Source organism: Echinops telfairi, unplaced genomic scaffold (assembly GCF_000313985.2).
Source record: "Echinops telfairi isolate 266 unplaced genomic scaffold, ASM31398v2 ScPeMD7_655;HRSCAF=1070, whole genome shotgun sequence".
Taxonomy (NCBI): Eukaryota; Metazoa; Chordata; class Mammalia; order Afrosoricida; family Tenrecidae; genus Echinops; species Echinops telfairi.
Genome location: NW_022104553.1, coordinates 18546348 through 18569240, shown reverse-complemented (window position 1 = coordinate 18569240; position 22893 = coordinate 18546348). Strand labels below are relative to the sequence as shown.

Below are 22893 nucleotides of genomic sequence, written 5' to 3'. Positions count from 1 at the left end.
TCATTCACTATGGTAAGATTTTTTGTTCTGATGATCTCTGTGATTTCTTAACCTCTTAGTCATCTGCTAACACTTTGGCTTTGCCTTTGTGGAGCTCCAGATCGCCTTGTTCATTTTTCACTGAAAATAATTTAAGCCAATATTTCTACCTAACCATAATCATTTCAACTGACTACCATCTCCCTAAAAACGGGAAGTAAAAAAGCATAATTTTATTTTCCCTCCAGCTTGATCCCATGCCATGAAGATCATCTGGCATGGTTACAGTCTTCTGATTTCTTAAATGCACAACAAATATTACTCCCATTTTGTGTAACTTTTGAAATTTCGTTGTTTGTTGTTTGGGATATACACACAAGAACTTTCATCAATTCAACAATTTCTAAATCGTGTAACCATTTTTATATATACAATCCTGTACCACTTAACCCTCGGGCAAGTTTTATATTTCAGGTGGAGAGCTACACGGTCAAAGGAATTTGTATAATTTCCAAATTACTTCATATCCCACACTTACAAAAGTGTAGACTTTGAACTTCCCCATTAGATCCATTAACAAAATATCTCAGACACATTATCCTCTGTGTTTTATTATTGTCATGTCATTATAAATACAACATTGAGAGTTGAATAAATGAATGATTGAACTTTGTAGGCAAAAAATAACCAACAACAGGGTGTTTCAAAAAAGTTGGTGAGGGCAATGAATGTACAAATGCGCTTTACCCAGTTGATGTGTGTATGGATTGTGATAAGAGTTGTATGAACCCCTAATAAAATGATTAAAAATAAATAAATTTTTAAAAGTTGGTGAACAATGGAATTAAAATATAACGAAAGCTTTACCTGAACTTTTTGAAGTCCCTTCATATAACTTAGAGATTTCTGATAAGAATGAGAGGCTTCTCATTCCTTATACTGCAGGTGAGGAGCCCTGGTGGCATAGTGGTTATGCATTGGGCTGCGAGCCGAGAGGTCACCAGCTCCAATCCACCAGCCACTCTGCAGGAGGAAGACGGGGCTTTCTGCTGTCAGGAGTGACAGCCTCAAACATCCACAGGAGCTGTTCTACTCTGTCTTACGGGGTTGCCAGGAGTCAGAATCCACTCGATGGTAGTGGGTTTGGTTTGCCCTGGTTACGGCAGAGTCACGGCAGAAGTTTTCGTGAGCCACCAAGTGGAATTTTCAAAACACGCCAAGCCCATATGGACAAGAGAAGAGAACGTGTTAAAGGATACGAAGGTGCTCAGCAGGACAAGGTGCTTTGGCTCTGGTCTCCGGAGACTGGGGCAGCGGCTGTTCCTATGAATGTGTTGAGCCCTCGACTTGTGTCTGTGCAGCATGCAAACCAGGGAGCCTTTGACCTTGATTATGGGTCCAAAGGACAAAACACCAGGAAAAGATAAAAACGCTGCAAGCAGTGAGGAAGTTATTTTCTTGTGACATGTAAAAAAGTATTCTAAATCTGTTTCGCCTTGTCTAATTCTTGCTGCTCTGTTTGCCAGAACAATGATATTAACCAGCATGCTCAGGATCCAACACAAATTGAGAAGCCAGTGTACTTGAAAGTTTTTACTTTAACCTCTGCCTACCGACAGCTCCCTGGGACGATGGTAATGGCCTGGAATAGAAAACAGGTTTACATCCAACATCATTGAGGAAATCTTTCCACCCCACAGCTGCCACTCTCCTAGGGACTCCGTTAGAATGGCCCAAGGTGTTGGCTACAACCTGAGAATCAGACCAGTGGGCCTTAACTTGCATGCACTCAAGGAATGATACCGGGGGAAAAAAATGTTTCCCGAGATTCCAGTTGGACTCTGCTGAGAAAAATATCCTACTGCCCAATCCCTGGAGTCCCTTCCGAACATCTGCAGACAGTGATATTCGCATTCTGTGAGAGGGTCCTGTTTAGAAACAAGAGGCGGAGGTTCCTTTTATCCTAGACATTGCTGTCCAAGATTCCCTCTTTACGATAAGAAATTCCCTTCTTTTTTTTTTTTTTTTTAAATTCGCTTCTTAACGCCTGAATTTTTAATTTCAGGGAAAAAATTTTTTTGTTTCTATTCTTTACTTTCATAGTTATCTATATCTATAAATATATTAATATACACATTTAATTAAATGTAACAAAAACACGCTCAGCCTTACAGGGTTAGAAAAAATGAAAACATTGATTTTTTTTCTTTCATTAAGGGATTTCCAAAATGAGACTGTTGTCCAATGCATGCACGTGTGCATGTATTTTACATATAGAGAGATTTATGTGTTCTGCATGGCAGTGTGACTCCCAAAATATGTATTGGAATTCTAAAATGGCATCCTCCCACCTTGTGGCAGACTGAATCGTGATACACACACACCCGAAATCTTGTAAATTCTAACCTCTGTGTCTGTGGTTACAATTCTGTTTTGGAATGAGTTGTGTGTGTTATGTTCATGGGGCAGGATGAGTGTAGACTGTGTCTTGAGTGAATCTCTTTAAAAAGGCGGGGGGTGGGGGACAGATTGTGCAAACTGAGACGGGTGCCAAGGAATTTAGAGATTACCAAGGAACGGGGAACAAGCTGAAGGGTCCAGAACTCTCCTCGTGAGCTGAAGACAAAGCTTTCGTCTGGGGCGAGTGCCCTGAATGTGTAGCCTGCTGAACTGAGAAAATGATGATGGGTTCAAGCCAGCCACTTGGGGTGTTTGCTTGAACTGCACTCCATCACTCATAGACCCTTGTACCTGTGCATTTCGTTTCATTTCAAAGTAGAGTTTCCTTGTTCTGTTACCGCGGTTGTCCCAATGGGACGTGTGTTCTGAATCTAATCATTTCGGGTTTATCAAAAGAGCAGCACAGATCCAAAGGCAAGCACAAATAGCCCATGATGTGCCACACCACATAAAAATTGCAAAGGAGTGCTGTGAGAGACAAGAACCTCCCTTCCCAACGCCAACTGATCAAACCCAAACCAAACTTCCTGCCACCGAGTCAGTTCTGGGGAAGAACTGGCCCCGTGGGTTTCCAAGTCTGTACCTCTTTAGGGGAGGAGAAAGCCAGGATTAGGGATCCCAGCTTCTGAACGGCGAGAGAATGCAGTCCTGTTCCTAACGTCACTCCTCTCTGGTAGCTCTGTTCCTAGGAAACTAAGACCAATATGGTGTTTGTGTGTCATGTGTGCATGTGTAGCTATGTAATTTACACACATTAGTTATAAATGCTTTCCAAGTACTAATGTCTTTAATCTTCTTACCCCTGTGAGAGGAGTCTTGATAAGAATCATTTTACAGACGAGAAGAACTTATGCAAAGAAACATTAACATGTATCTCCAAATGTTTATTCTATAGGATAGATAATGTTTATTCTATAAGATAGATATCACATTTAAACAAGGGTTAACGATGTTAATAAAAATAAAGATGATGAACTGAATGTAACGATGGTACTAGAATCATTCTGTAAGTTTTCTTTACCGGATATAAAAATGGCTCTGTAAAAGGAGGCCGGAGAAAGACTTCCTTTTCTGCCGGGAACAAGCGCACCCAGAACCGAAATTAGTAAACAGTGTTTTATAGTATCCTAAGTGTATGGACATGAAACAAACTATTTACGAGTAGCAATGAAATCAGTACCTGTGAAATTTTCTGATTACCAATGCAGAAGTACAAAGTGAAATTTAAACTAGTGTGAGGCAGAAATAGCCAAAATCGATCAATGGATCTCAATGTGTAAATCCCTTGGTCACGCTCTCCAACATGTGGTATGCAAAATGACCATCAGCACATGAATGGACAAAACATAGACTAGATGAAATACGGAATATTGATCAGCCATGTAGACAGATGAAGTCTGGACGGATGCCACAACATGAATGAACATTGAGCATGTGTGGTGAGTGAAGTGTCACATGCAGAAGGACACATGTGGTGTGATGTCACTTATATCACATCAGCAAAACCAATGATCATTGATAATTACCAAGGGTGGGGGAAATAAAGTTTTTGCTTAGGGGACAATGAATGTGTGTGAATGGTGGAATAATTGAAGAAAGGATGGGGAAAATGGTCGCAGAACAAAGTAATCCGTGTCACTCCAAATCCATGTTATAACAGTGACCGATATTAGCATATGAGATATATATGCACGAAGGAATATAACAGCTAATTTGTCCACACAGCAGTACAGAGGGCTCAGTTCAACTCACTTCCGTGGAATAGTTAATGTACTGGAAGTGCTTCATATCATGAGGGCTGCTGGTTCCAAGGTCAAGGTAGCAGACATCTTTGAGTCTTCCCTACGACAATGCAGGCAGTCTGGCCACATGCAGCAAACAGCAAGGCGGGTCACCAACACTCAGTAATTCAGGAGCTTAGCAAGCCAACAGGATCCAACAGGGTCAAGCTCAAGTGATGTATACACCACCAGCGTGGTGAAGCAGGTCTCAAACGGAACCTCAAGCTCTAGCGACATGATCCACGGGTTGGCTGTCCCACAGGCAGTGTATCTGACAAGTTGAGACAGAGAACTGGCTAAAGCAACCTTATACTGGTCTAATCAACAAAGAGCAAGAGAGAGAGGGGTGGGGCTTGCCGAGTCATTTATCCCTTTTCCCTCCAATAAAACTGAGACCTTATTAATCCCACGTTTTCCTATTGGCTAGGTTGACAAAATAAAGCTCCCTTTCCATAATCTTTAGAGGCAGACAAATTCAAATAGAGGCAAGCAAGGAAAGCTAAAGTTGAGCCTCGAGGGACTGGTATTTGAAGCACCTGTGTCTTGCTAGAGTTTGTGTCTCTCTGAAAAGATTTTTAAACCCAAATCCAATGCTTGGACTTTCTTCAAACTTCTCACTCCCACCATCATTTTATTTGGAGCTGAGAAACACATCCTCCGAAAGCAATCAAGAAAAAATTGATCCCTGGAGAACGTATGAAAGGAAGAACATGATATCAGAATTTGTATGAAAACTCACTACAGACCCAGTTGGATCACTCAGTCCCATTTACTTTTGAAATATCATGGGAATATATACATGTAACTTCAAGAGTTTACAGAGAAATGGAATGAAAAGAGATGGCAAATGTCCCATGAACTTTTTGATGCTGGATTGTGTACCAGTTCCGGCTATGGTTGCTGGCACTCAGTGGGACTGCCTTGTTTCTCTGAGTCTCACACGTTTTCAGCTTTGGATTGGGTACAGTCTACCACGTTCCATCACTCATTTTAATGGAATGTCTTTGAGTTTGCCTTCTCCTAGAGACTTCTGCCTTACACAGGTTCAAACTTCCAGAGGTCTTACTATATGCCCCAACACCCACACCCACCCACATATATATACATCTTTCAAACCCAAGCCACTCTACTGCTTTTGAGTTAATTCCACCGCTTACCCTGTAGGACAGAGTAGAACTTCTTCATAGGATTCCCAAGACTGAATATCTTCTTGGGAGTAGACAGCTTCAGTTTTCTTCAATGAAGTAACTAGTGACTTTGAACCACCGTCCTCTGGGTTACAACAATGCTTAGTCCAATGAGCCAAAGAGCTCCATCAATATATATAGATAGCCAAACGCATTGCATCGAGTCAATACTGACACATAGCAACTTCCTGTGGGTTTCCAAGACTGTAACTGGTTATGGGAACAGAAAACCCAGGCTTTCTCCTGTGGAGCTGTTGGTGGTTTTGAACTGCCAACCATGCAGATTGCAGCTCAAAGCACAACCACTATACCGCCAGGGCTCCCATCAATATATATATACACACACATATCTATACAAATACTTACTCAAGTTCTGACACACCATTCTTAAAACGTTTGGGGGTATCTTTTTATCTCATATCTTCTACATATAATGTTAAAATACATTTGTAATTTTATATGTTTCCATCCACCAAAGACAAAGGTCAGATTTGTGAAGATTGATACTGGTAATAAAAGGCAATAATCATAAAAAGTTAAAATAAAAGGTGGGTGCTCATATTAACCTTACATCAGAGGCCACTCAAAACAGAGTTGTCGCAACAGAATCCCACAATAAGTATGAGGACTATCATAGAGTCCGTGATTGAGGGTTAAGAATGCAAGGACTATCAAAAATGCTGGCAGTTGGAAGCCACTCAGATATTTCTGGAAAGAATGACCTGGAGATCTGGTTCTAGAATGTCCAAGCCATAAAAACGCTATCACGCCATCAAGCCAGTTTGAGTCTGCACACAGTCCCTGGGATTGACTCCACACCAAGTGCTTGGGGTCTTTCTGGTTATAGTAAACATTCACACACTTGCTGCATCACACCACATGGTTGAACCTGGAAAATTTTAGGCTGAGAGAAAAAAGTCCATTTCCAAAGGGCAGCTAGTGTTTAATCCTCCTCATAGGAAATAAGTAAATACATTGAAATCAACTATTACCGGGAGTGAAAACAAAGTTTTCGTATAGGGCACGAGGAGTTTCTACTAATGGTGGAATAATTGTGGAAAGACTAGGGAGATTGGTTGCACAAGTTAAATTATGTAATCCAGGTCACTGAAGTGTACCTGTACAAGTGCTCAGATTGGCATACATACATGCATATATATACATATATGTATTAGTTTTATCTGCATATACTTCACATATAATACAATTTAATCATTCAGTGATGTTAAGAAGATTTGTGCAATTACCACCACAATCAATTTCAATTTTTTTTTTCAATTTTTAGTACCATGAAAATCTCATTACTGTTTGTACTAAACATCAACACCCGGTACAAGGACTGTGCGATTTCATGAACAGCAGAGGAGAGGACGGGGTGTAAACCTCTAGTCTTAGTGCACAAATCTGCGCCATGAAGAGTTACAACTCCTTCCTGTGTCTTTAGCACTTGACCCCTTTCGACCCAGAAGAATTTGTTTCCTCAACGTGAACATGTAGCCAGCCATATTTTGGTTTGGTATGGTTCTACAGCATTCGGAAATGTTTATATAGATTATTTAGTATAGAGATATAGACATAGATATTATACATTTTGCCAGACTAGAACTATGCTCTGAAGGACTTCTTTTCTCATGGTTAAAAATAAATTTAAAACGTTTTGAAAATGATGATGGCAACCTATGTACAAATGTGCTTGACACAATGAATGTATGGATGGATTTTGATAAAAGCTACAAGGGCCCCCCAATAAAATGATTTCATAAAATAAATAAAAGCTCAAATAAGAAATACAGATAAAACAACATTCACCAATCCAACATCTGACAAGAGTACAAGTAATAACATCGGTTAAATTAATCATGTACAGTCATCATGGGCGGTCACTCTCAAATCTCTCCCCTCTCTGAACAGAAGCTCATACTCAGACATCTAGTCGACCTCCTGTTCTCTCTCCTCCGCCTCTGAGCCTGAAAGAGGGAATACTCACAACTCTGCCGGGATGCTGGAACCACTGTGAACCACAGGCCGGGCTGTGTGTTTGGGGAGCGGGGGAGAGGGAGGCAAATAAAGGTTTGCAATTCGGTGACCTCACCTCTCCAGAGAACTGCAAGCATCATTTCACCTGTCGTGGATGTAATAGCGCACACTTGGGGTGCTGATATTAGTCCTGAAAAAAGCTTTTCCAGTTGCTAATTGCCAAATCAATTAGAACGTCTCAAGTGTTTCCAAAGAGACCACTAAGTGCTGTGGAAAGGACTTCCCTCTCCATGATCCCTAAAGACAGACACGTTCAAATGGAGGGGAGCAGGGAAGCTGAAGCTGAGCCTTGGGGGACTGGTCACACACATGCTGTCTGAGCTGTCTGTTTCTCCCTGAGAGGAGATTTAAACCAAAGCCTCAGATTTTCTTTACTCTGCCATCCCACCTTTAACTTTTCAGGAGCAGACAGATACCACCTCCAAAAGTACTCAAGAAACACTTATCCATGGAGAAAATAAGAAAGGAAGAATATGATGTCAAGAATGTTTACTAAACGTCAGGAGAGGCCAAGTCAGATAGCTCCCTGCCATTTGTTTCTGAAACATAGTGGAAATGGAATGTCTATAAGGAGGGGTCAAAAAGTTGGTAGACAAATGGAATGAACAGCCAGTTGAATTCTCCCATGACATTCAGAATCTCTCTGTATACAGGTAGCTCCATGAGAGGCTGGATTCAGTGGGACTTTTTAATCTTAAACTTTATCACGGAATCATCCTGCCACATCACCTTCAAATTAACATGATCATTGTTCTCAGTCCTGACTCCTTCTTTGGGTTCTTGTCGGCCATGGCAAGCGCAGGAGTCTCCTCAGCTGCTGCCTCACTGATCCTCTTAATTCTGCGAGTCAGCCTGTTTGTGTTAGTCTGGGTGAGCTAGAGAAACAAATCCAGAGACACAGACATGTGTGAGAGCTTTATATCAAAGAGTAATTCTATATGAAGAAAACATCCCAGCCCAGTCCAGATTAAGTCCATAAGTCCGATATTAGGCCATGTTTCGGATGCCAGTCTATAAAGTCCTCTTCAGACTCATACAATGATGCCGAATGCAGAAGATCACAGGCCAGTGGGTGGAAAGTCTTGTGGATCCTGTGGTGGTGGAAGCATCTCAGAGTTGGTGTGGGTCTCCATGTGGCTCCTCCAGTTAAAGGGCTGGATCCATCAGCTTAGCTCCATGTCACTTGTCAACAGAAATGTCTTGCAAGGAAAGAGTGTGCCCTGCCTCCATGGAGGAAGACAGGAGTTCTGAGAATCTTCAGGAGAAGGCCATGCCCACACAGAGGCCTCATTGGCTATGACCTGATTGACAGGCTAGATTCCACCCCTTTCTCAAGTTGACAGTAGATTATATAACTGTCACAGTCTGTTATTCGTTTAAAAATTACTTCAAGGGCTCATATCAAGGTTCAAAGAATAATTCATGATAATTGTCTCAAGGAGTCCTCCAGTCTCAAAGGGTCTTTTAAGTCTGGATCTTTTAAGATGTTACTGTTCTCCAAGGGCAGTTCTGCCATGCCCTAGGATCTCCATGAGTCAATATTGACTTGACAGCAGTGGAAGTGATGCCTGAGGAGGATGCTTGATCATATTCTCTAGTATAAAATGACAATGCTATCTCTAAGGTAAACCAGAGTCAGACTCATCTATAAACCATAGATTTATGAATAGATTTGAGGCTTACACTTAACTCTAGCCCCCAATCTAAGAATAATGAGTTTATATGACATGACCCTACTTGATGGTAAACCTCATGAAAAGACCACCATTGCAAAGTGTAGCAAAAAAACTACATGGTTCCTGGCTTTCATACGATTCATGTCCAGGGTCTTAAAGGTTGTTTTCAAACATGCAGCCATCTAAGTGAGGTGTCAACTAAGTCCACATGAAAGAAGCACCCAGGCCTGTGTGACACAAGGATTGTAAATAATCTAATACAAATCGAAAGGAGGGAATGGTATCACAGTCTAATTGTGGACACCTGGTTTGCAGAGGTTTGTGGTTGACAGTGGAATTCCAAAATCCAACTGCAGACTCCACACATGGATTAAGCCTCCAGTGAATCCCCTTCGATCATAATTGAGGGATGCGCGTAGCCCTGTTTTCAGACAGAGCGCATTGCAAAGTTCATTATGGCTGATGTAGTTAGGTCAAAGTGTAATATCTTATTCTTGATCTCCCTTTTAAAATGGTTTTAGTTTGAAGGGAAAACAATGGAAGAGAAAATAAATGTGAATTAAGTGTCTGGTGGGTCCCCTGTGATCATGGATCAGGGATGTAAATAGCCTTGCTATCTTGCAAACTGGATTGCAGCTGCAGTTAGGTTAAAAGTTAGCACCCTATCATTTGAGCTCCCTTGTGATCCATTTAAATTTGTTCTAGTTTTTAATATTTTCTGCTTTCTTTTTTATTGAATTTTTATCTGTTTTTCTTTGTAATGCTGCTTAGTTTTTGTTTGCTTTTCAAATGTTTTTTTCCCCGTATATGAAATCTGTGGTAGGAATGTCTATAGAGACAGTAATTGGATTAATGGTTCCTTGGGGGTATGGCAAGGCAGGTTGGGGGGAAATGGGGAGCACATAATAAGAACAAGGAAAAAAATAATAATAATGAGTACAAGAATGAAGAAAATGTTCTAAAACTGATTGTGGCGATGACTGTACAACTTTTCTTGGTATGACTGAGCTATTGAATTGTGATATGTGAACCATATGCCACTGAAACTGTTGGGGGGTCGGGAAGAAGTTGGGGTTCCCTCCTTCCACATTTCCCTCCCATTTTCATTTACTGTGGCCCTGATCAGAACAATCGATAGTCGTAGCTGGGTCATATCTAGTCTTCTGGTCTCCGGGTAGATAAGGCGGAAGTTCCTGTAGGTTAGTCCTGTGATTGACATTCTTCTGGCGGTCTGTGTTAGTCTGGGTACTTTAGAGAAACAAATCCACAGAAACTCATGTATAAGAGAGAGTTTTATATAAAGGTTAAGTGCACATCAAGAAAACATCCCAACCCAGCCCAAGCCCACAAGTCCAACATTAACCCATATGTCCAATGACAATCCACAAAGTCCTCCTCCATCTCACAAAACACACACAATGATGCCGACTGTAGGGGGGAAGCTGAATCAGTGAACGTGTAAGCATCTCAGCGCTGGCAGGGGTCTCCACACAGCTGCTCCAGCACATCGGGGTAGGTCACAGCAGCTTTTCCTTGGGGATATCTTGCAGGAAGTGAGCCTTGCCAGCTGAAGCAGGGAACTGGCTAAGGCAGCTACACCTGGTCCGACCATCACAAAGCAAGAGACCTGAGAACTAGAAAGGCGAGGCTCACGGAGCCATTTATCCCTCCGCCCTTCAATTAACCCCCCCATGTGTTTATCAGCCAGGTTGGCACAATAAACTAACTACCTCAGTCCTTGGTTTCCGTCTTTCTGTTTGCTCCAGATAAATAGTCAACAACAGTTGTATCTCAGCTGGCCAACTTGATTTTTAATTATGAACTAGCCTTGCATTTTAGAGTAAACCCTTCTGACTAATATGTTTTCCTAAATGGGGAAAACTGAAGCTTGGGGGGAGGGGAGAGGAATGCAAGTTTTCTGCCTTTGATAAGGAACAATCTTACCACTTTGCTATTGCTCTCCATTAGTAGAAAATAGTGTCATTTTCTTTCTCTGACAATGTTCTTCTTACACTGACGCAAGTTTTAACATATATTTCTGGTTGTGATTTGCTCACAGTCTGTGGAGTATCTTTACATTTTTGTCCATGAAAGCCTGTTGTTTTCCTATCTTGGTCTGATTTTAATATGAAATAAATTGGGACATGTGTGTGCCTCTTCCATTTCCTGGACACTTACGGGTGCACTGGTAATATTTCTTCCTTTGGTAAATTCATCAGTGAAGACAGACACCTAATCTGGACTTGTCTCTGTGCAGTTCAATGGAGATCTCTTGTTTATTTGGAATTTGCTATAGTAAGAGGGTTAGTACCCATTTCCTGCATTTAACAGAGACACAAAGGCAGGTGGGGGAGTTCAAACGTTTTACAGTGAAAAGAAAGAAGGCTTCAGGTGTGCCTTAACATAAGGAACATGGAGGTTAGGCTATAATGTGGGCATCCTATATGATTTGTTACAACTATGGCTTCCAAATGGCTCTGCGTACATGTTACATAGTGTGGGGTCTGTCGCCACATCTGAATGGGTCCCAAGGAGCAGCCGTGCAATTGAGGGAAAATAAAGAGACAGACAAATTGTGCAAGGAACCACCTTTCCAGAGTCAGGAACAAGAGAAAGAGAGTGAATGGTTTTTCCAACGGTATTACATAGTCTTGGGGCATGCAAGTCCCATCCATCACATATGTCACAAGGCGGGAAGTGTCTTAACCTTAGCTGTTTCTGAGCTCACTGGAGGAGTAACCCCAGACCTGTGTTGGGGGTAGGCAGAGGGGAGTCAACCACCCTTTGAGTAAGAAAAACAATATAATTTATTTGTTCTTTGAGATAGGTAGCCTTCGGCTGGTTGCATAGAGAGCCGCCATGTGCTTGTAAAAGGCACCTTTAAAATAGTGTTTTTATTGGGGGGATGTTGTGGGGATGGTTTTTAGCCAGGAGAATATGACTGAAGGTCATCTCTAACTCACAAATGTGATGGGCTTCCTCCACCAGATCAGCCGTGCAGACTCCTAGTTATGAGGGTAGAGAAACTGGACGCATACATTGTCTTCCAAGTCTACAGTTTCCCATTACGTAGTAACTAACGTTACTGCACTTTGGTTTGTGATCAGAGTAGGAAACATGCAGCTGGCCACCACATTTGAACTGGTATGGTAGGCCACCACCTTGGAATAGGGCACTGCCTCCTGTTTCCGACTCAGGGCAAAATCCAACAAGAGATTTGACAAGAAGTGGTCTGACATGGAACATTTGGCTGTATGTTCTTCCCTTTGTTTCCACGAGTGATGAGTGAACCCCTTCAAACCAGTTCAAAGCCCTGATCAGACTCACCAGTTGCCATTCAGCTGATCAGACTCATCGCAAACCCAGATGTATCAGAGTCGGAAGGAGCGCCGTTGGCTCTACGGTGGTGGAGTATTGGGCCTGTCTTCCACGGTTCCTCTTTGTGCATTCGCCTTTGTGACCTTTCCATTCACACCAAAGAACATTTATGGTTTGCACCATTCAGGGCTGCAACCATGGACCAGAATAACAAATGTAACGGAAATTGACAGAGAACAAATGTCTTCTTATTTGAAAATGGTTTCGGCAAAGGTTGGTTCTGCTACGGCCCATCCTCTGTCACGCTCCTGACATCAGAGCTGGCTTCTGGGTCAAAGAGGTTCTATGTGCGAGGGATCTGTCCAAAGGAAGCATTTCCCTCCTGGCTCTTTTACCTGTTTCGAGAGCCCTGCCCCTCCTGCCTCTCTGGTGGCTCATTTTATAACCACCAGCATGTCAATCATAAGTAACACTGTTCACATCCTCTCACAACTGAATCATACCATCCCATTAGGAACTCCCCCAGCTCTTCTTACCCAGAGCCATCAGGAATGTCCTCTGGTGGGAGTTATAAAACTATGGGTGTATGAACCATTTCAAATAAGTCACTGCCATGCAGCTTTCATTATGTAATAGCTTTTTGACTATGCTCCAGGATTTCTTAATAATCTGCAGTCTCATTGACATGCAGATCAGAGTGATCTTCAGCCCCTCTATTTTTCTACCAAAATCTTCAGATGTCCAAAGAAATGGAAATAGAAAAGTAGGCATGAGTGTACAGTCCGGTAGAGTTCCATTTTTTAAATTGTTTTGTTCTAAACAATTAGAATATCTTCTGGACTGGCTCTCAGAGGCAAATAATAATAAGGTTTTATTGAGAGAACATTTTCTGACTAACTCACCATTTTGCTCGAAGTTTATTTTGCTCATTTAAACTGAAAAAGTTGTGATCATGAACTGTCGATAGGATCAAGTATCAGGCATCAAAGACCCAGAACAAAAAATCATATCAATGTGAATGTGGGAGAAGGTGGAGTGGAGACCCAAAGCCTATCTATAGGCAGTTGGACATCCCATTACAGAAGGGTCGCGGGGAGGAAACAAGCTATCCAGAGTGCAGTATAGCACCAATAAAACTTACAACTTTCCTCTAGTTCTTTAATGCTACACCCCTCCCCACTATCATGATCCCAATTCTACCTGACAAATCTGGCTAGACCAGAGGATGTACACTGGTACAGACAAGAAGTGGAAACACAGGGAATCCAGGACAGATAACCCCCTCAGAACAAATAATGAGAGTAGTGATACCAGGAGGGTAAGGGAAAGGTGAGGGAGAAAGGGGGAACTGATCACAATGATCTACATATAACCCCATCCCCTGGCAGATGGACAACAGAAACGTGGGTGAAGGGAGACATCAGTCAGTGTAAGATATGAAAAAATAACAATAATTTATAAATTATCAAGGGTTCATGAGGGAGGGAGGGTGAGGGAGAGAGGGAGGGAGGGGGAAAATGAGAAGCTGATACCAAGGACTCAAGTAGAAAGAAAATGTTTTGAAAATGATGATGGTGGCGAAGAAAGCTGATGGTGCCCGGTTATCAAAAGATATAGAGTCTGGGGTCTTAAAGGCTTGAAGGTAAACAAGCAGCCATAGAGCTCAGAAGCAACAAAGCCCACATGGAAGAAGCACATCAGCTGGTGCGATCACACGGTGTCAAAGGGATCAGGTATCAGGCATCATCAGAACAAAAAATCTTACCATAGTGAATGAGGGGAGCGGTGCGGAGTGGAGACCCAGGGCCCATTCCTAGGCCACTGGAGATCCCCTTACAGAAGGGTTTCGGGGAGGAGACAAGTCAGTTAGGGTACAATGTAGCAATGATGAAAGATACAACTTTCCTCTAGTTCCTAAATGCTTCCTCCCCACCACCACCCCCTATCATGATCCGAATTCTACCTTGCAAGTCTGGCTAGACCAGAGGATGTACACTGGTACAGATAGGAACTGGAAACACAGGGAATCCAGGGTGGATGATCCCTTCAGGACCAGTGGTGTGAGCGGAGATACTTGGAGGGTAGAGGGAGAGTGGGCTGGAAAGGGGGAACAGATTACAAGGATCTACAGGTGACCTCCTCCCTGGGGGATGGCCAACAGAAAAGTGGGTGAAGGGAGACGTTGGACAGGGCAAGATATGACAAAATAATAATTTATAAATTATCAAGGGATCATGAGGGAAGGGGGGAGCGGGGAGGGAGGGGAAAAAAATGAGGACCTGATGCCGGGGGCTTAAGTGGAGAGCAAATGTTTTGAGAACAATGAGGGCAATGAATGTCCAAATGTGCTTTACACAATTGATGTGTGTATGGATTGTGACAAGAGTTCTATGAGCCCCTAATAAAATGATTTTAAAAAAAAAGAAAATGGTGAGGGCAGCAAAGGTACCAATGTGCTTGACACAATGGATGGATGGATGGATTGTGAGGAGAGTTATACAAGCCCCCAATAAAATGATAATAAACAAATATTTTAAAACTGAAAATGTTTTAAATATGTCCCTATTTCTACCTCATCATGATCATGTTCAGCTGACCACTATTTCCCTTAAGACGCAAAGTAAACTGATGTCACTCTACGTTCCCTCCCACTCCATCTACTGCCGCTTTCATAGCTGTCCTTTTCCTTCAATGAGTAGCGCAGCGCTGTTCCTATTTTCTATAACTGTTTAAGTCATTTATTTCATTTTTGTTGTGGTTTTAGAATCTACACAGCAGAACATATACCAGCTCAACAATTGGTACATTATGTCATTGTAACGCAATTCTGTGCTAGGGAGTCCTCGGGAAATGTTACTAGCTCCGATGGAAAATTCCACACTGGCAAGAGTTGCCATGACAACCTAGCTTTTTCTGAGGGTGGAGCATCTGAACTGCGGCACTGCAACCATTCGTAAAATTGCACTGACACGGTTATTCTCTGGAGGCTGTGACTGGCATGTAATTGTGAGTTCGGAAAGCTGCGCAAACGAATGATTGAGCTTTAAAATAAAATTTTTTAAAGCATGTAAAGATGTTTAAAAATGTTTTTTGGAAAATGAGATGGAAAAATAACATTTTCCACAGTCTCTGATTTAGGCATTGCTGATAAGAAGGGGGACTTCTGGGGAAGGAGGGGGCGAAAAGAGGAGCTGATGCCAAGGGCTCAAATAGAAAGAAAATGTTTTGTAAATAATGATGGCAACATAGGTACAAGTGTGCTTGATACAATTGAATGATGGATTGTTATAAGATCTGTAAGAGCCCCCAATAAAATGATTAATAATTTTAATGGGGGGAGGGGAAGGAGAGGAGCCTCTAATTCCTTTTCCTGCAGAACATGTAGGACTTGGGTGCAATGACAAAGGCAGAGGTGTTAAACAGCCACCAGGAGGGATTTTTCAAAAACAGGGATTTTTCAAACACAGGTGAAAAATGTAGTAGAGGGTGCTAAAGGATACAAGGTGCTCACCAGGACAAGGATGCTTTCAGGAGCTCTGGTTTCATGCGAAGGTCTGGGGCAGGGGCTGTTGCTATGAAGGTGTTGGGTCCTCTGCTGGTGTCTGTGCAGGCTAGAAGCCATGGAGCCCCTCGCTGGCCCAGATCATAAGACAAAACACCAAGACACAACAAACATGCTAAAAGTAGTAAGGAGGTTATTTGGTTAAGTTGTGCAGCAGAACGGGGTGTTAAATCTTTGTGCTCTCTATAATGGCTATTGCTTTTGCCAGACACTCGTATAAGAGCGGCTAGACTAAGCAGCATGTGCAGGCTCCAACATAGACGGATTGAGAAGCCCATGTGCTCGGAAGCTTTTACTTCAAGCTCTGCCCACCTGGAGTTCCCTGGGCACATGGTGAGGGTCTGAGGGTCGGGAAGAGATTCAAAAGGCAGGTGCTGCCTTTAGATACACCCTGCCCACAGTGTGAACACAGAAAACCCAGTTTACCATATAACCTCCTGCATAAGCTGAGTTTTTCCAGCACATTTTTTAAGGCAGTTTTTGTGGTAAAATGAGGTGCCTTGGCTGATATTCGGGTTGGCTTATACTCGAGTATATACGGTATATTCAAAATCCCTGAGGAACGTCTCCGCCAAGAGCTGCCTATGTCCAAGGGGCTCCTTTAGAGAGAATGGCTAAGGGGTTGCCTACAGACAGGTGCCTGAGCATCCAACCTGTGGGCTGTACCCTGATTGCACTGAAGGAATGACAAAGAAGCAGCAAATTTCCCAACATTCCAACTGTGCTCTGTGCCAAGAAGACACTCCCTGCTGCCAAATCCCTGAGGCTCATGCTGCCATTTCCAGCTACTGTCATTCCCAATTGGATATTCACATTCACAGCCAGAAGATCCTGTTTGGAATCATGAGCTATAGGATCCTTTTATCTTAGGAACTGCTCTCCAAGATTCGCTCTTTACAATAAGAAACGAGAGTTCCTTACCAAAAATATGTTTTTCTCTCAATAATGGAATTTCTTAAATTAGGATGTGGGCTCGGTGCAGTAAGCTATGCACGTATTCCACATGAATGTACATGCTAGGTGCAATGGATAAAAATGTGTCTCCATTTTGAACCTGATTGTGCTTGCAATTGTATAATACTGCTTGATGTGATTGAACCATGGAAGGACATGGTATCTGTAGGAACTCCCCAAAGAGTGGTTTTGAACAAAAAAAAAAGAAGAAATGGGTTTCCAGAAATACGTACTGGAATTCTAGAATGTGCTAGAATCCTAACCCCTTGTTCCCGATTGAGCTGTCACACACACACACACACACACACACACACACATTGTATATCGAAACCTCTGTGCCCGTGGTTTTGATCCTATGTGGAAATGGGTAGTCTGTGTTATAGTGATGAGGTATGATTAGTGTATCGGATGTCTTAATTTCATCTTCTGGAAAACATAAAAGGATCAGATTAAGCAAATTGAGCTGAGGGCAGATCAGGGCCAGACAACACGGAAGTCTCCAAGGAACCAAGGAATGAGCTGGAGAATTTAGGACCTTCGTCTAGAGCTGACAGAAAGTTTTCCTCTGGAGCTGGTACCATGAATGTCAACTTGCAGCTTGCAAAAGTGATCATCAGTGTCTGTCCGAGCCATCCACTTGGGGCATTTGTGTGACAACACTGGATAACGAGTACACCCCATACCAGTGGATGCAACCCCATGTCTGAATAGGGGTGTTGTGATTTTAATGAAGACATCGCAGTGGAGTGTATGTCCTAAATCGAATCACATTGGCGCTATCAAAAGAGCCGTGCAGGTGCAGAACGAGCAAGCACAGCCAGGTGAGTATTTCCCACAGCACCTAAAATGCACCGAGAAATCACAGCGTGGTGACAGAGAAAAGCCCCGTCCCCCAGAGAGAGGTAGGGTCAAAGCTAGTCCAGACACAGAGCGAGTGCCTTGAACCAGGGTTCCTCGCTTTCTGAACGGCCCAGAAAGCAACCTTCTGCTGTCTAAAGCTACCCACGTGTGGTATTTCTGATTCAGCGGCTCTAGGACAATAAGAGTCCTATGAATGTATGCATACCACGTACATGTGTGTTATCCGAATATGTTCGCTCTTGATGTCATGAAACGAATTAATCCAATCTTCACAACTCTAGGAGCCCTAATCCGATGCTCATTTTGCAGACAAGGCGAGCTTCTGCACAGAGAGGTTGTGATGGTTTCCACTCCAATTGTTCAGCTCCATTAACGTTGCTCCCTGTCCCGTCTCATCTTCTATTAAAAGTAACCGTTGGCCATATAGTCTCGTACAGGTGACATTTTAAAGAAGTCTAGGCCTCACCTCTTTATTTTGCGCGCCATTCTGTTATGTAGCCGAAAGGTAACATCAGGGGCTCATTTCAATGTTCAAAGCGTATTTCGGTTCAATGGTCTCAATGAGTCTAGTAAGTATTTAAGAATCGGAGGTTCAATTATCAAGGGTTCATGAGGGAGGGAGGGGGGAATGAGAAGCTGATACCAAGGACTCAAGCAGAAAGAAAATATTTTGAAAAGGATGAGGGCAACAAATGTACAAATGTGCTTGACACAATGGATAGATGGATGGATTGGGATAAGAGGTATACGAGCCCCCAATAAATGATTTTTAAAATTAAATTTAAAAAAGAATCAGGTTCTCTTCCACATATTTCTCCCATTCGATTTCCTTCTCACTGCCATTAAGTGAATGCCGAGTCAAAGTGACCCTATATGGTAGGGCAGAACTGCCCCGTGGAGTTTCTGAGACTTTAACTCTTCGTGACAGTAGAAAACCCAGTCTTTCTCCCTTGGAGCAGCCAGTGGTTTCAAACTGCTGACCTTGCAGGTAGCCTAACGAGAAACCACCATGCCACAGGGGCTCCTCGTTCTATCAGGATCCATCTATTGTGGCCCTTGGCAGCATGACTGATCGTAGCAGCTGGGCAGCACCTGCTTCTGCTCTCAGGGTAGATGAGGCTGAGGTTCGTGTAGGTTAGTCCTGTAGGTGACTGGAGTCTCCTGGTCTTTGGTTTTCTTCTTTCATTTTGTTCCAGACAAATCGGTATCCGTAGTTGTATCTTACTTAATTGATCTCTATAATAAACCAGCCTTGCGTTTCAGACGAAACCCTGCTGGCTATCATATCAAATGTGCGAAATCCTGAACTTGAGGTGAAGAGCAGGCACTACCTTGTTTTTCTGAGTCTTGGGAGTTTTCTGTCTTTGACAGGGCCCAGTCTTACCATTGTTTCCACTGCTCTCCTCTATTAGTGGGAAATAGTTACATTTCCATTCTACTGCATATCCTCCTAGCTTTTATTTATTCATCTTCTGGGGAGAGATTTGCATTTATTTCCATGAGAACCGGCTATGTTCTTACCCTTTTCTAATTTTACTCTAAAATGAATTGGGATGTGTTTACTTCTCTTTTAGTTCCTGGAAAATTTGGGGTAAGCCGGTGGTAGCTCTCGCTCCGGTAAATAAAATTCATTAGTGTAGACACCTGGGTCTGAAATGTTCTCTGAGGAAATAAAGGGAGACCATCTGCTTATTCCATTTGCTATGGCAAGCGAATTAGCAGCCATTTTCATGCACTTAACGAAAGCTCAAAAGCAGATGGGGGGAAGGTGAAAGGTGTCCGGTGGAAAGGGGACGTTTTCAGGTGTGCCCTGGTGGGAGGGCATCAGCATTAGTTAAGGGAGGTAGACTACGTAGAAGAGGCGCAGAAAAAGGTTTCATCATGGCTGGTGGATGGTGCAGAGCAACCAAATCTCTTGAGCCCTGGCTTTTGGCCAGAGGAGGAAACAGGCTGTATTGCCCCTCTCCCATCTCTGAATGAGGCACCGCCACCTACATTCCTTCTCAGGACAAATTCTGACAGGAGTCTGGACAAGAGGCAGTCCAACACGTGTTCCTCTTGTTTCCATGAGCATGACAGCCATTTGGAAACAAGTCCAAGTAAACGCCACCGTTGCCCTTGAGTAGATTCTGAGTAGATTCTGAGTCATAGTCACCCGTCTGTCAGAGTAGAGCAGCGGCTCTCAACCTTCCTCATGCAGCGGCCCTTGCATATAGTTCCTCATGTTGTGGTGACCTTATTTTCTTTTCTTTTTTTTTTTTTTTTTAATCAATTTATTGGTGACCTTATTTTCGTTACTACTTCATCACTGTCATTTTGCTACTGTCATGAATCGGGCAACCCTTGTGAAAGGGCCATTTGACCCCCAAAGGGGTCGTGACCCACAGGTTGAGAACCCTGGAGTAGAGCATGCTCCATCGGATTTCCAATGGCAGAATATTTGGAATGCCAGGCCTTTCTTCCAAGCATCTTCGTATGGGCTCGCTCCTTCCTACCTTTCAGGGGGCAGCCTGGTGTATTCACTCTTTGCACCACACAGGGGAAACAAAGAGAATCTTTATCTTCTCAACATTACATATTTTCAGCAAAAGTTGATGATGATGTGTATCATATGATTCAGCCCTCTACACACACACACCCACACACACACAACAACTTTAGAACCGATCACAATGATCTACATATAATCCCTTCCCAGGGGGATGGACAACAGAAAAGCGAGTAAAGGGAGACATTGGTCAGTGTAAGACATGACAAAATAATAATAATTTATAAATTATCAAGAGTTCATAAAGGAAGGAGGGGGGAGATGAGAAGCTGATCCCAAGGGCTCAAGTAGAAATAAAATGTTTGAAAATGATGATGGCAACATATGTACACATGTGCTTGACACATGGATGGATGGATAGTGATGAGTTGTATGAGCCCCCAATAAAACGATTAATAAATAAATAAAAACTTTAGTTCTTGTCCTCATGAAAGTCCCTAGGGCTCAGTGAAGGATTGCCTCTTGTCTCGTGAGTGAGTGTGGAATACAAGTGGAAATGGTGTTCTGATGGGAGCCAGCAGGGAAGGGCACACACCAATCACACGGGCAGATTTTCATTTCACACTTGCCTTTCCCTCCCTGACACAGACAAGCACAGGCCTGGTTTCATCAAACAAGCTTGTCTTCATTTTGCTCGAGTCTCCCAGGAGATTACAGCCCAACCAGTGTAACCCTGTGTAACGGTGTGAACGCCATCGTTTTCCCAGTGAACCCACCCTTAGGGTATGTGATGTCACTGGATGTGAGAATATATCTATTTATATATGTCATATATCGCCCATGAGTCTGCACTTTCCTTCCTGATAATCTCATGGGCCCTTTCCTACAGGGAAAGCAACCCATCACAGTGAGCAAGTATTGGTTGTGACCAATCAGACTCAATTGAACACACAGAGAAAGGACCGTCTAACCTTCAGGTCACCCGGAATGAAAGTATTTTTAGTCAAGGGATCAAAAGTCGCTGGGAAAGACATCACCAGACTAACTCAGAAGACATTGGGAAGCGAGCGGTCTGCTAAACCATTTCTGGTCAAGAATCATAACCCACCCTTTGATGCATATTGATGAGCAGTGCTCGGAAATCTATTACATATTCATAATCACCTCAACTTACCCTCTACCATACACTTGCCAAATTGCAAATCCACCACCACCCCATTGTTCGTTTGCGTTCGAAAGCTCGCCCAGTCCCGCTTGCTCTTGCTTGGTGGCTGAAGAGAAGCACTCCCCAGTCGCCCAGTCTCTGTCTTACTTTCTCAGCTACTCTGAGGGGGACCTGAATGGGTAATGCCTACGATCCCAAATCACCCCACTTCCCCATCATGGATCCCCTACCGGGATCCCTACTGCCCAGACGCAGAGCCATTTCTGCCGTACGCATAGGGCACGTGTCTCCACTCAGGCTCCTTCTAAATGTACACCGTTTTCAAATCAAGGAAGCTATTTCGGCTTCCAATTCAAGGGGCCCACACAACCCTCGGCTTTCTCCTTACACTGCTTCGACCATTGGCTTTCCCAGGACACCACCAAGGTCAAATGGTTGCCAAAGAGAAGGTGCTTAAATATCACGTCGGCCTTGGGTGTCTCAGTGGCCTGATTCACGTCAGGTGCTGGGATTCTGATGGGCTTCTCCAAGCGGGTTGAAAGGCCAATCCTTCGGTGACGAATCAGCTCTTACCTGTTGGAACTCCCAGGCATAGAAGTCCATTCAGACTCACAGCGACTCGACCCCAAGCCCTTCCAAGTCCCCAAAGCTCTGGACAGCAGGACCTAGAGATTCCAGGTCCTTCCTTTCAAGACCCACCCTCTACACAACAAGCCAAACCATACCACCCACGTGAGTCCCATGGGGACCTGGGAAAGACTCAATTCCAACCCACCCCCACCCCAGTCCCACACCCCATGACCACCCCACCCACCCCCACGCCCCCATCATCCTCTGTAGGGGTCCTGAGACCACTTCCATTTTCAGTGGCCAAGTTGGGCGGTTGGCTCTGTTCCTACCCTTTCTGTAGGTACGGTCTGCTGCCTTTTGCTGCTCAAAATCCTTCTTTGACCACCGCCCCCTTTTGCCACTTTCGGGTAATGTCACCTTCATACCTTTTTTCCCACCCCTCCCCTCTGGACCCCTCGAGGGCAGCGTGATTGGCCTTTCCACATCCAGCTCTGGAGGCAGTGACCACTCCGTGGACTGGGATTCGAAGATCCTGGGATCACCAGGCCTGTCGTAAACCACAGCAAGCATGCCCAGAGACTTGGACCCGGGTGGTTCGAGGGAAGGGTAAGTGTCTCCCCCTTTAAGAACCTATTGTTCTTGTTAACTGCTTGCTTTCTATGGGAAAAAAGCCTGCCGTTCCCTTTGCAAGCGCAAAGGATGCAGCTCCAACCCAGGTGAATGCAGCAGCCACAGAATGGTTGGTGCCCAGAGACTGATGCTTGGCTCGTCCCTCCGAAGTCCTAAGACGGCCTAGGAGTTTGAAACACAGCTTGTCTGCCTGTGCGATGCACATCGTTGTAAAAAAAAAAAAAG

General features: G+C 43.5%; 1 pseudogene; it reads right to left on the bottom strand.

Moving 5' to 3' along the window:
• Positions 1–1136: 1136 nt before the first annotated feature.
• LOC115870337 lies at positions 1137–16771 on the bottom strand (annotated as a pseudogene).
• Between the last annotated feature and the right edge of the window lie 6122 nt (positions 16772–22893).